Source organism: Podarcis filfolensis (assembly GCF_964270895.1).
Source record: "Podarcis filfolensis genome assembly, chromosome: 5".
Classification (NCBI taxonomy): Eukaryota; Metazoa; Chordata; class Lepidosauria; order Squamata; family Lacertidae; genus Podarcis; species Podarcis filfolensis.
This window is the reverse complement of record NC_139608.1, coordinates 63,913,770-63,928,494: the sequence shown is the minus strand read 5'-3', so window position 1 is coordinate 63,928,494 and position 14,725 is coordinate 63,913,770. Positions and strand designations below refer to the sequence as shown.

Sequence of the window (14,725 nt, the reverse complement as noted above, 5' to 3'; positions counted from 1 at the left end):
GGTGTTCGTCAAGGATGTATCCTTGCTCCGACCCTTTTTAATCTATTTATAAGTGATATGAGGGTGCCTCTGATAGATTCTCAAGAAACGATCCACGCCCCCCGTCTTGCCCAATATCGTTGCCCCCTTCTACTCTACGCAGACGACGCAGTGATCCTTTCCTTCTCAAGAGTCGGCCTTAGGAGGGCATTAAAAATTTTCGATGTTTACTGCAAATCAAATTTTCTTACAATTAACCATGTTAAGTCCAAAGTCCTAATTTTCTCCAAGAGTCGAAAAACCTATAATTGGAGAATAGACGGAAAAGCTATTGACCAAGTCTTTAAATTTCAGTACTTGGGAGTCCTTCTCCAACACAACACGGGCTGGAAGGTCCATCTTGCATATGTATTAAACAGAGCTAAAGCCCTTTCCTTTGCGCTACTGCGTTTTTTCTTTTCAGGTGGGGCTTTCCATATTCCATCAATGTTAAAAGTTTTCAAGGCAAAGGTGATCGCAACAATAGCATATGCAATCCCAATATGGGGGCCCTTTGTTAATCTAACCCATTTGGAGGTAATCCAAAACCAGCTTCTAAGAAGGTTGCTAAAATTACCCAGGTGTGTAAGCAATACTGCTATACTTCTGGAACTAAATGTTACATCTCTAGAAACCACATTATGGAAATGCATCCTTTGTTACTGGTTGGCATTATGGCATAAACTTCCAAATCTCCTCTTGATACAGTGTCTCTGGAGAGATGACTTCCCTAGCCCCTGGGCAAAAATATTACATGGGAAACTTGTGTCCCTAGGACTATCTCCATCTGAACTATTAAAATTGGATTTAATTTCTGCCAAGAGAATTATAACTCACAAATTAGAGGAGATGGATTTACAATTTAATATTGCGACAGGTGGTGGCACCTGTTCGCCGATAAACCTTGGCTTAACACCTCCTATGAAACTTCCATCTTATTTAACTACCTTATCTGTGGTGACGCACAGGTATGCCTTTATAAAGGCTAGATTCAATGTTTTCCCATCAAACCTGTTGGGTAAAAGACTCTCCAAAGGACAGATCTCACTCCTCTGTGACTGTAAAAGTGGATCTATAGAATCGTTATACCATATAATCTTCTGTTGTCCACTACATTCGGCTTCACGGTCCAAGTTTTTGGCCCCATATTTATCGAGAATAGCTGATAGACCTCAGGAAGCCCAAATAATATACTTATTAAACGACGAAGATACAAGTAGATCCCTTGCAGTCGCTAGATACCTGATTAATGTTTTATTTCAAAAGAGGAGAAATGGATCTCTGTATGACTCTGACAGCTTAGCTAAACTTAAGTACCATCAATAAGTGCCAGAACCAAGACGCATACCCCCCAAAATCTGATGGATTTGAATTGCAGTTTACATAGAGGGAGCTTATTGTGTATAGTGTTTACTTAACTGAAGTAAAATTGGTTTTATATGGGTGTTTTAAATTTTGGAACTGTTTAAATTGTATTGTTTATGGATAAATTTTGATGTATTGTTTCTGATATGGGCCAATGGCCGCAATAAATCTATCTATCTATCTATCTAATCAGCAGGTAGATGGTTCAAATCCAGTGCTATTTTTCTAGAAAAATAGGTGCTGGAGCTTCCCATGAACATCTCCATTTGTTCTTTAATAATGGCAGTGACACCCACCTGAGAGGTGCTGGAGCTCAGTTCCTGTGAGTTCCTGCTGGGGGGGGAGCCCTGTTCTAATCTCATTTCTTTGGGTGGCTTCATACACATTATTGTTCTTCTCACTGTAGTCATATGGTGTTCATACTGCCCAAACATACTGGCATGATGAAAAAATACACTTTGAATATTCCTGTTTGGTTAACATCCACAATGGACTTTCTACATGACAAACACAAACATGCGAGGGCAGCCAAGTGGGAGGAGCTGGGATGGCAGACCAGAGCGGCAAAGTTCTCACTTTTCTTCACTGACCAGGGTTAAAAACCAGCTGCGCCTGACACTGGCAGTACAGTTGACCAAAGTGCAAACCCTCCCTCCCTCATGCTTCTGTTTCTAAACATGTCTTAACCTTGCTTTGCTTCCTGTGCCCACTGCATTTGACTTTGCTATGGTTCTCAAATGGTTGCCATATTCCACTGGGTGAAATCCTAGTCATCAAGGTTATGGGTGAATTAGAAAACATAATGCTGGTGGGCACCAATGAGGTTTAAAAACTGTCTCAAGGCAAATTTTAAAAAATGTTGTATAAATACCAACAATTGGGAAAGACTTGCCTGCGAGCGCTCCAAGTGGAGAACAGCCTTTACCAAAGGTGTCGTGGGCTTTGAAGACACTCGAACTCAGGATGCAAGGAGAAACGGGCTAAGAGGAAGGCACACTTGGCAAATCCACACCGTGATCAACTCCCGTCCAGAAACCAATGTCCCCACTGTGGAAGGATGTGTGGATCCAGAATTGGCCTCCACAGTCATTTACTGACTCATTGTTAAAACCGTTTTCATAGAAGACAATCTTACTCGGCTACGAGTGATCGCCAAATAGTAAGAAAGGTGAATTAGTTCATCGCCCTGACCTAAAACCAGGTGAACTTGGGGGCAAACCATAAGAGGGGTCCAGGTGGAAGTCGCTGTCCAGAAGTCAACTGGGGGGAGATGGGCCATAGAGCTTCCAATGGCAGCCTGGTGATGACTACCTTAGTAGATCTTAGGGAGACCATAATCCTTGGCAGGGCCCTGTTCAAAATTTCAGCCCTCCGTCATTCCTCCGACAGGAGGTTAAAATAGATGTACAGTTGTACCTCGGCTTCCAAACACCTTGGGAGTCGAACTTTTCGGCTCCTGAATGATTGAAAACTGGAAGTGAGTGTTCCAGTTTTTGAACGTTATTTCGGAAGCTGAATACCTGACGGGGCTTCTGTGGCTTCCAATTTGCTGCAGGAGCTTCTTGCAGCCAATCAGAAGCCGTGCTTTCCATGTTTCGGAAGTTAAACACACTTCCGGAATGGATTCTGTTCAACTTCTGAGACACAACTCTACACAAAATGGAGGAGCCAAAGTCCACCTATAGTTGTAATCAATAAAATTGTGTCCATTTTTTATGTGTGTGTATAATATTTTTTATTAATTTTTAATTAATGACACAAGCCATGTCTGCTATTATTTAAAGCAAGACACTTCCCTTGTGCAACACAGATAAAGCCTTGGACTCCTTCAGCCACTCTCTCTCCCACTCAGAGCACGATTAACAGGCAAACAGGGATGCTATCTTCTTTTCTTGGCAGTCAGCAACATACCTCCATAAATCAAGCAGTAGCAACAGCAACAGCGGCAGCTTGAACGCTCTGCTCCAAAACAGCTCTGCTTCTGGGCACCGCAAATCAGTCCAGCACGCAGCGCCCGTTCCGCCGTCCAGCAATCAGCAACAGAAACCTCCGGCAACTGGGACAACTGGGACAACTGGAACAACTGGAACAATGACTGGTCAGACGACTGGGACAACGACTGGGCACATAACCGATGTCAGCATCACCCTTGAGCCAGTGCCACCGACTGGACTCATCCACTTCAGCCCGACTGGGCCAGGCGATCTGGGGTAGCACTTCCAGAGACCACCTTCTGCACAGGAACAGGTCAAAGTGCTGTGGACTCACAGCTTAGAGTTGTGAGCACCGGATTCACTCCAACAAGAAGACAGACGTCGTACAAGAGAGTACAGCAGAGTATAGCAGAGCATAAACGACTCGGAGAGCAGCTCTGTAGAATATCTTCTTTTATTCTATCTACAACTATAATACACAACTATGTACAGAGCTAAATGAGGTCTAAGCGAAAATGCTGAACTGCACTGAATGTCTGCAGCTGCTCTTAGCAGCAACCTTATCTATACACACAATTTCTCTCTAACACTCAGTCTCTCTCTCTCTTTGATGTGAGGCTGGAGCGGAATAAGTAGAGAGCAGAAACTGCCCCCTCCTCTCTCGAGAATCAGCAGAGAACATCAGCAGATTCTTGGATATGGGAGGGGTGAAATCTCCTCAGAGCCACATTATCACAATTCCGAATTACAATACAATTTTAAAAGTCAATTATTCAAATACAGAATTAAACAATTTTGGGTTACGTCCCGTGTGCTGGACTTCAGGGTAAAAAGTTCTTATTTCTTTCTGCTTCCATAATCTTGATTAGTCCAATTACAACAGTTCTGGTCTCAACCCTTTATTTAACAGCCACTGATTTCATAACTTTCATTCGTAATTGCATATTTAATAAATTTTATTTCCGCAAGAGGAGTTTATGTCCTGTAAATTTCTGTGTGAGATGTTAAGCTTCCATTTGTTTCTTCATTCTTCTTGTTGCAATCCAGTAATACAGCATCTCTGCTTCCACTTTTTTGCTCTCTCTCTTCTCTGCTCTCAGGGGCTGTATTTTTCATTGCGTCACACGCTATTTTGTTTGTCAAAGTCTAACAAAAGGTCTGGCAGCGAAATCTCTCTAAGTTATAATTTTTCTTATCCCAAAAAATGCATAAGAAGAAGTGAGCACAGATATTCTTTAAGGGAATTATTCATTAAGGGAAGAAAAAACACCTAAATAGCAAAAGAGCAACAATCAAACACCTAACAGTAAGCAAGAAACTTAAATATCATCATGAAACAAGGAACTATAAAAAACTAAAACAAATGGCAAAGGAAGGTGGGAGGGGGGAAAAGGAAAGAAAAAAAGTTCTTGTAGCAGACGAAGCTCTTGTAGCATCATGCGCCAGCTCGAGTCTGCTCGACTGATCTCTGAATGTGCCAACCTGAACAACCAGGCAACATCAGGGGAGGGGCAGAGGAAGGCGGGGTAGGCTCAGTAAATGCCCTGTTTGATGACAATGCCATGCCCGATGGTCTCAGGGGGCCCCCCTCTTGCTGTTGCGCTAGCACTTGTAGTGGCAGAGAAAGTGTTCCTCTTGGCATCAGGAGTCCTCTGGTTTCCCCCACAGCTGGTGTTCTCGGGGCCACAGGATGATACCTCTCCTCTGCTACAACCAGCTGCCAGCCCTGTGGCTTAAGAGTCCCTGGCGTCTTGAGGGTGGAACCCTCCTCTCTGGCTTCCCTAGGTGCCTTTCAGTTGAGTCATCTGCAGAGTAATATATCTTGACCCAGGCTCCATGCCGAGTACTCAACCAGTCTGTTTCAGTCCAGGAGCACCGCTGGCATGCAGGGCAGCTGGAATCACAGCTGGGAGGACAGAGCAGGCACACAGCACAGTTGGACCCACCCACAAGCTAAGAGGGCAGAGGCAAGCACAAGCGGAACACTCCTGCAAAACAGCTGCTTCACCTCCCTTAGTTCATTTAAAACGCCGGGTCAAAGCCTGAGTCAGAGTCAGTTCGGAAAAAGTTCAGAAGATTAATTAAATTGTTTAGAGTTACGCGTCCTTGAAATAGGCTGGGCGGAGGCTGTTAAGCTGCCGACTTCGTTAGATCTAATTTACAGCACCAACATCAGAAGTTCTCTGATATAAAACCCCAGGTTGCCAAACTTTTGATAAGAAGAGGGTTAAAAGATTAAAAAGTTAAAAAAGTTAAAAGGAGTAGGAGTCCCCAACATCTAATTGAGGAGCTCTCAACTTGTGAATGAGCTGCCACACATTAAAGTTCTGCCTGGGGAGATAGGGAACCATGCCAGCTCAGTGTTTTCCAAATGACTCTCCATAGGCTTCATATGCCTCAGCAGTCACTCAGCGGGGCAAGCTGGGGCAGGATGCTCCACGGGGCCTCCGAGAAGTCTGCCTGCCTCCTCCCACTCAGCCCCCCTACAGCTGAGGAGGAGGCAACGGGCGGACTGTTGGGGGCAGCGCAGAACCTGCAGGCGCTCAAGCCACCACGTCACTCCCAGGAGAGGCACATGGCTCGGGCGCACTGCTGGCCCCGCAGTGAGTGCCACATGCCATTTTGTCACTCCCCCTCAGTGGGGACACCCAGGGTGACCCGCCCCCCCCTTGCTACATCCCTGATCAGGTGTGGCCTAAATGATTTACACTACACTGGCAGGCCTGAATGAGTCCGAAGGCTTCAAACTTGCTTTTTAAAATACTTCCTATAAAAACACTTGCAGTACTGGAGGCAGCTACTAGGTCTAGTATTTGTATGTTTTTGCATCTTCACACAGGAACCCACAAGGTCTTTTCCTCAAGCAAACAAAATTGCTGCTGCAAAGGAAGTGACGTTGCAGGGCCGGCTAGATATTGGGAATCTTGTTTTAAGATATAGTACTTAAATGGAGGGATGGTTTCTTTCATGTTCTCTTTATGTTGCAAGAACAGCATCTCCCAGCTTAAGATGTAATAAACGAGTTACAAAGAATCACTCATAAGGGCCACAGCTCCATCTTGTGGCATCAGACTGCATCAACTTGCTTGAAGTGGTAACTCGTTCCAGAAATGAATCCAAACTAAAGCAGAAGCCAGCAGCACTCTTGAGATTCAAAAGGCAACAGGAACTTCCCTACCTAGGATCTTCCTAATTATGGATTTTGCACATACTGTATAGTTACAATTAAAGCTGCGAGGGGCTTATCCTCACCACCTCAAAATTCACCTTGCAGGTTGCCCGTTTCACTTTTCGCCTATATGGTAGAAATGGTACTTCATTTTTGCACTTTCTAGAGTAGAGAACATGAAGCACATAAGAAGTTTTTAAGAAGTTACTTGCAGCTCACAGTATCACTCAACATGCAGACTGAACTTCTGCACAGGCAAAATAGAAATGAAACAAACCCCCTTGAGCCTGGCAAGCAGGAACATCAGGACCATGTGTCCTGGCTTGTCCACTGACCTGTTGCAGGTCAGCGACTCACAGAAGATGGTCATAATTGACCGTGAGCTGAAAACCATCAGCACTGATGTTGCCACTCTACAAGTGACCAGACTCACTTCAAATGGCTGCCTCCAAGAAAAGATCTGTTATAAGAAGCAAAAAAAGGAACAGAGAATTTTCACACAGGGAGTTCCCTCATCCATTTAATCTTTATTGCCAACCATAAATCAGGTTGTTCACTCTGCCTTAGACACTTTAATGACCAATATCCCCTATTTTCTTGTTAAATACAAAAGGCAGTTCTTACAAATTTGTAAATTTGCACCAGCAGGCAGGGAAATCTCTCTAAGTTAGTTTTGCTTATCCCAAAAAATGCATAAGAAGAAGTGAGCACAGATATTCTTTATTCACAAAGGGTAAAGTTTAATTTTTAAAAACACATCCAGCCTGTTACTGCCTCCAAACACTGGTCTAGCACCTCAATATCTTCTCTTGATCAGGATGCCATTATGATACTGGCAGATGTATCTTCACCCTTTTCCTAATGATCCCTAATATGGAATTCACCTTTTTCACAGCTGCGATACACTGGGTCAATATCAAACCTGGAGTGAGGGGAACCACTATCTATATCCCTCCATTGGGAGGACTGTCCATTTATTTCTACTTCCTACTTCATGTTTATTAACAGTTACTAATTCACAACAAGACCTCTCCTCCTATTCCATGGCTGGATCTAGATACATCAAAAAATGTTTCAGGAAAACGCATTGTAAGCACTTCCGGGTCAGCACCATCAGCTAATGGTGGATTCCCTTTGATCTGGAGGGGATCGGCTCCGTGGGAACCGGGTCTTTTCCGCTGCGGCGAAGCGGGGACCCTACAGGAATCACAGGCGGTGAAGCCTGTGAACGTGGGGACTCGGCGGGCACCTATTGCGCCCCCCCAACTCACAGGGAAGCCTCTTTCTGGGCTTCGGAGCAGAGCGGGGAGAGCGGCGCGGTGCTGTGAGTCGATTGCTTCTTCCGCGGAGCGAAGCCGCATGGCCGTTGCTGGAGAGCGCTGACTTTTTTCCTGGGACAATTGGACTCTAAAGAAAGTACCCATGAGTAGGGGAAATTGGATTTATTGACAAAGAAGGGGAAAAAAGAGACTTAATTGGCTACCGCAGCGGGGAGGTCTAAACAGGAAGTCCGCCTTCCACTTTGTAAATACATCAAAGCAAAGAGACTTTTAAACTAAAGCGCTGGGAATACGCTTGAAAAGGGTTGCTTTTCAACTCGAGAATTTTCTGAACCCCCTACCTGGAAGCAGGGAAGGAAGGGGGCCATTTTGGACTGTATAAAACCTGCAAAAAGAGAGGGGAAGAGCTTAAAATTCACCGCTCAAACCTGGGGGCGGTCGGCCAGTGAAAAAAGACGGTTGCTTTTCAGTCTCTGTGTTAGCTGTCACTAGAAGGACTTTTGACAGCAAGAGGGATACATTGTGACTAGCTTCATTTCTTTGCTTGCTAAGAGGGAGAAAAGCAACTGGAAGGTAACTAATATTGGAACTGTTTCATTTTCTTGGCTGGAGTCTTTTAAAAAAAGGGGGGAGTTACTTTTTGGACTATTGCAACTGTTTCCACCTAGAGGGACCCTTAGAAATTACAACAAGGGGAATTTTCCACTGGTAAACAGGAATATTTGAGACTGACCTTGGCTCTTCTGCTGTCTTATTGTTATGGCAGATGGGAAAGAGAAAATAGACGCGTCACTTGTAGACAAAACAACGAGGTCTGGGAAGGCCTGGGGGCAGCGAAGGCAATCAACTGCTGGCCTTCCTACTGTATCTGGGACTGTATCAACACAATCTAAACCTAGTGGAATGACAGAAGAAGTCTTAGCGAATGCATTGGCTAAGATTAATGAAACTTTGTTACAACTCAGTACGAGGGTCGAAGAGACCAATAAGAAGGTTGATACTGCAAATAAAAAAATCGACCTAAACACAGAAACATTAGACAGTCTGGGGAAAAAGGTCAACAGTAATGCAGAATCTATTCAGAAATTATTGCAGGAACCGACCTTGACCCAGGAAAAAACTGCTGCTGTGGAACTAAGGTAGTCCAATTGGAAACAGAGAAGGTTCCAGGCCTACAGAAACAAATTGAAGATCATAAGTTGACGCTGTCTATGATTGAATTGAAAGAAAAGCAGACGAATTTAAGGATTAGAGCTGTACCTGAACTGGAGAAGGGCACCTTGACAGAGTTTTTGACACAAGAATTTGCAGAGTTTTGGAAGTCGGAATTGAAACAAGAGGACTTTAAGATCGTGAGGGCCTTCAGATTAGGTAAAGGAGGAAAAAAGATTAAAATAAGGGATTGTTTGATTACCCTCCGATCTAAAGAAGAAAGAGATAAAATTTTGGGTTTGCATTTCGAGAACCCTTTGATAATCCTGCAATCAAGAGTGGAAATCTTCAAAGATATACCGAAACATCTTTTGGATCTTAGATATAACTTTGGGGATTTGGTTGCCCTACTGAGAAAAAACAACATTATTTTCAGGTGGGAATTCCCCCAAGGCATATCCTTTAGCTACAAAGGAAGAAAGATAAAAATAAGATCAGTGGAGGAAAAAGACAAGTTCCTGAGAATTCACGAAGAAGATCTACAGAAAGGACTTGGAAAAGAGCCAGAAGCATTGGACAAGGGTTCACCAAAAAAAGGGAAACCAACGCCACCGACTGATATAGACAAACTACTGGGTGCTGAAGGAGGAGAAGGCGTGTAATTACATCATGACACTGCAAGTATTAAGTTGGAATGTTAATGGACTGAACTCCCCAGAAAAGAGGGGGAGAGTATTTCATATATTAAAAAAAGAACATTTGGACCTGATTTGCCTACAAGAAACACATGTGACAAGGCTACATCGGAAAATTTTGAGTAATAAAAGACTAGGAGAGGAATTTATCTCATCAGACAAAGTTAAAAAAAGAGGAGTAGTACTTTATGCAAAGGAAAGCCTGTCACCGAAATTCTTATTTAAAGATGACCAAGGAAGATTTGTTGCAATTGAAATCCAATTACAAGGAGAGAAGTTTTTGATAGTAGGTATCTACGCACCGAACGAGGGGAAATCGGAATTTTTTAAGAAATTGCATGAAACTTTATTGGACTATTTAGATTATAATATGATTCTGATGGGAGATATGAATGGAGTGGTGTCTACAAATATGGATAAAGCCCAGAGACAGACGGTGACGAAAGATGGTAGATTACCAAAGACGTTCTTTGAAATGACTGACAATATGGACCTTGCTGATATTTGGAGAACCAAGAACCCCTTGGGAAGAGAAGGAACTTTCTTCTCTGAAGCCAAAATGACATGGACAAGAATTGACCAAATTTAGGTAACTAGGGGACTGGCCCCGAAGATAAAAAAAGTGGAAATTTGTCCTAAAACTTGCTCCGATCATAATGCTGTGAAGATGGAAATGACATTAACACCAATTGGCTCCTTTAGATGGAGGATGAATGACTCTTTGTTTAGGAATGAGGAAATGACTAAAAAGGCCCAAAAAAACTTGAGAGACTATTTTGAGATGAATATGAACACCGAAAAAAGAGTGATTTGGGATGCAAGCAAAGCAGTTATGAGAGGGTTTTTGATACAACAAAATGCAATTAAGAAGAGAGCCCAAAATGAAAAAAAGGAAAAAATTCTGGAGGAAATAAAGGATGGAGAAAAGAGACTGAGGGCAAAACTGAAATCACAGGAGATCCTGAGAGAGATAAAGCTATATCAAGTACAATATATGAAACTGATGAATCAGGAAATAGAATGGAAGATTAAACAGATGAGACAAAAGACATTTGAATCAGCTAATAAGTGTGGGAAACTGCTGGCTTGGCAAATGAAAAAAAGACAAAAACTTAACACTATTACAAATTTGGTAGTGGAGGGAAAGAACATACAGAATCCTGCGGAGATCAGGAAGTGTTTTCAGAAGTATTTTAAACAGTTATATACACAGGAGATTCAGAAAGAAATGGACATTGACCGATTTTTGAGAAGAAATGGACTACAAAAAATCTCTCAAGAGAATAAATTAATGCTAAATTATAAAATAACTGACCAAGAGGTGGAAGGAGCCATTCAGAACATGAAATTGGGCAAATCTCCAGGGCTGGATGGCTTGACTGCAAGATATTATAGATCCTTGAAAGAATGGTTAGTACAGCCTTTGAAGGAAGTTTGCAATGAAATACTGGAGGGGAAAAAGGCACCTGAGTCGTGGAAAGAAGCTTACATTACACTCATACCGAAAACAGAATCGGAGAAGACACAGCTTAAGAACTACCGTCCCATATCTTTACTTAACGTGGATTACAATTTTTTTGCTGAAATTATGGCTAAAAGATTAAAAAAGGTATTGGCAGAAGAAATCCATAAAGATCAAGCGGGCTTTCTCTCGGGGAGACATTTATCAGATAATACAAGGAACATAATTAACATTTTAGAAAAACTACAAGTGAATATTAACACTAAAGCAGTTCTGATATTTGTGGATGCGGATAAAGCCTTTGATAATATTTCTTGGAGTTTTATGAAGAAAATTTTACAGGGAATGGGGGTAGGCCAAGGTTTTGAAAACGGTATAGGTGCAATTTATTCAGAACAAAAAGCTAAGTTAATTGTGAATAATGTAGTTACAGAAGAGTTTAAGATTGAGAAAGGAACACGACAGGGTTGCCCAATCTCTCCATTGCTTTTTATATCGGTCCTGGAGGTTTTGCTCAATATGATTAGAAAAGACCAATTGGTTAAAGGTATACAACTCGGAGCTAAACAGTATAAATTGAAAGCTTTTGCTGATGATTTAGTTTTGCCATTACAGGAGCCAGAATCCAGTACTAAAGTGCTGAGAAATAGATTCTCCAATGGACAGATATCGCTCTTATGTGATTGTAATTGTGGGGCACCGGAATCGTTGCATCACATAATTCTTGACTGTGCTTCTCACTCATCGGCCAGGAGCAAGTTTCTTGCTCAATATCTAAAGGGAATTGCCGATGATACGAATGAAGCCAAACTGAGATATCTACTAAACGATGATGACCCCCTAAGATCACTCATGGTTGCCAGATTCTTGATCAGCGTCCTATCCCTAAAGAAGAGAAACGGACTCCTGTGCGGCTCGGATAATCCCTTTAAACTATGATCTATGTTTTAGGTTGTAATTAGGTGATATCACCATTGATGTCTTCTACTAATTTATGAGCAGAGGGCGATGTTTATGTTACAAATTTATGGTAATGTATGATGTTGGTCTTTTGTTTTTGTTTTGCTTTGGTTCTTGTCTGTTGTTGTAAGTTTTGGTGGTTTTAAATTTGGAGGTTTAAGTATATTATGTTGGTATGGGAAACTGTCGTGTGATGGGCCAATGGCCGTAATAAAGATCAATACAATACAATACAAAGAGTATTGCAATTAATTCAAGAATTTGGTCAATTCGTGGGATTTAAGTTGAACAAGTTGAAAACTAAGGTGTTAGAGAAAAATTTAACAGTGATTGAGAAAGAGAGGTTTCAGTAGGAGACAGGATTAACATTGGTTAAGAAAGTGAAATATCTAGGGGTTCATATGACTGCTAAAAATGTGAATTTATTTAAAGATAATTATGAAAAATGTTGGACGGAAGTGAGAAAGGATTTAGAAATATGGTCAAAATTGAAGCTATCACTGTTGCGCCGAATTGCTGCGATAAAGATGAATGTATTGCCTAGGATGTTGTTTTTGTTTCAAACATTGCAAATTTTGGACAAGATGGACTGTTTCAAGAAGTGGCAGAGAGATATCTCTAGATTTGTCTGGCAGGGCAAGAAACCTCGAATAAAATTTAAGATATTAACTGATGCCAAAGAAAGAGGTGGATTTGCCCTGCCAGACCTTAAACTTTACTATGAATCAGCCGCATTTTGCTGGCTGAAAGATTGGCTGCTTCTTGAAAACACGGACATTTTGGATCTAGAAGGTTTCAATAATGTTTTTGGATGGCACGCATACTTGTGGTATGACAAGGTTAAAGCACATAAAGCCTTTAAAAACCATATTGTCAGGAAAGCACTGTTTAATGTCTGGATGAGATATAAGGACTTGTTTGAAAGTAAAACACCAAGGTGGTTGTCACCAATGGAGGCTAAGGCTCTGAAAAAACTTAATATGGAGACAAATTGGCCGAAATATTGGGAAATTTTGGAACAGGATGGAGATAGATTTAAACTGCAGAGCTTTGTCAGTTTAAAAACTAAAGTACGAGACTGGCTTCATTATTATCAAATAAGGGAGGTTTATAATTTGCACAAGAAAATTGGTTTTCAGGTGGAAAAATCAAAATTGGAAACAGAATTGTTAGATCCTAAAACCAAGAATTTATCAAGAATGTATAACCTGCTGTTGAAATGGAACACACAAGATGAAATGGTTAAATCTGCTATGATTAAATGGGCGCAAGATGTTGGACATAACATTATGATGGCTGACTGGGAAAGGTTATGGGCCACAGGTATTAAGTTTACGGCATGTAATGCCTTAAGAGAGAATATAATGAAAATGATTTACAGGTGGTACTTAACCCCAGTCAAGCTGGCAAAAATCTATCATTTGCTCGATAATAAATGTTGGAAATGTAAAGAGATTGAGGGCAGATTTTTTCACCTTTGGTGGACATGCCCTAAGATTAAGGTCTTCTGGGAGATGATATATAATGAAATGAAAAAGGTATTTAAATATACCTTTCAGAAGAAACCAGAGGCCTTTCTCCTGGGCATGGTCGGCCAATTGGTGCAAAGGGAGGATAGAACCTTTTTTATGTATGCCACAACAGCAGCAAGAATACTTATCGCAAAGTATTGGAAGACACAAGATCTACCCACCCGGGAAGAATGGCAGAGGAAGGTGATGGAATATATGGAATTGGCTGAGATGACTGGCAGAATCCGGGACCAAGGAGAAGAGTCGGTGGAAGAAGATTGGAAAAAATTTAAAGTATATCTTCAAAAGTATTGTAAAATTAAGGATTGTTAGAAAGATGTTGGAAAAAGAAAACTATGCGGTTTTGGTAGAAACGATATAAAGGATTAAATAAAAATGAATTCAAATTATTATTAAGTTAAGTTAAAAACAAGGTTGGAAGGATTTGCTGAAATAAAAACTCGAACTAGAATACAAAAACGGGAGGTGTGAGGAGGTCAAGGAAGTAAGTAAAGGAAGAAAGTTATGTAAAGGTTTAATCTGTTGTTTTTTTTCTATTTCTAAATGATTGTAATTTATTTTTTTTGCTTTTTTATCTTTGTATTTTTTCTGTCTTTTGTATTTCCCTTTTCTTTTCTTGTAATCTCCAAACTTTGAATAAATATTTTATTAAAAGAAAAATAGGAAAACGCATTGTAAAGGTCATACAGTGGTACCTTGGGTGACATATGCTTCAGGTTACAGACTCCGCTAACCCAGAAATAGTACCTCAGGTTAAGAACTTTGCTTCAGGAGGAGAACAGAAATCATCTGGCGGCGGTGCAGTGGCAGCAGGAGGCCCCATTATCTAAAGTGGTGCTTCAGGTTAAGAACAGTTTCAGGTTAAGAAAGGACCTCCAGAACGAATTAAGTTCTTAACCCGAGGTACCGCTGTCATGGGAAACCACACGGCCAAAGGATCAAACTCTACAGTGCCATCTGGTGTCTCAGTGTTATGGTGCATTTAAAATGCTTTCCCCTCCCCCTTCCAATGTAGCTGAGACCCATGACTGCTAAACTTACTGAAGTACCTTTGGCATGGTGCGATTTACTCACTCACTAGGTGTGAAGTTGAATTGCAATGGAGATTGAAAAGAGTGCACATATTCAAGGAAAGAGTTTCATAAGGTAAATGGTTAG

At 41.5% G+C, this 14,725-nt stretch overlaps 1 long non-coding RNA gene across 1 annotated transcript; it reads left to right on the top strand.

The window, feature by feature from the left end:
• The first annotated feature begins 4,034 nt into the window (after positions 1-4,034).
• LOC310763213 lies at positions 4,035-7,143 on the top strand. The gene is made up of 2 exons (XR_014548541.1): positions 4,035-6,121; positions 6,168-7,143. It is a non-coding gene; the product is annotated as an uncharacterized lncRNA (long non-coding RNA).
• The last annotated feature ends 7,582 nt before the right edge of the window (positions 7,144-14,725 follow it).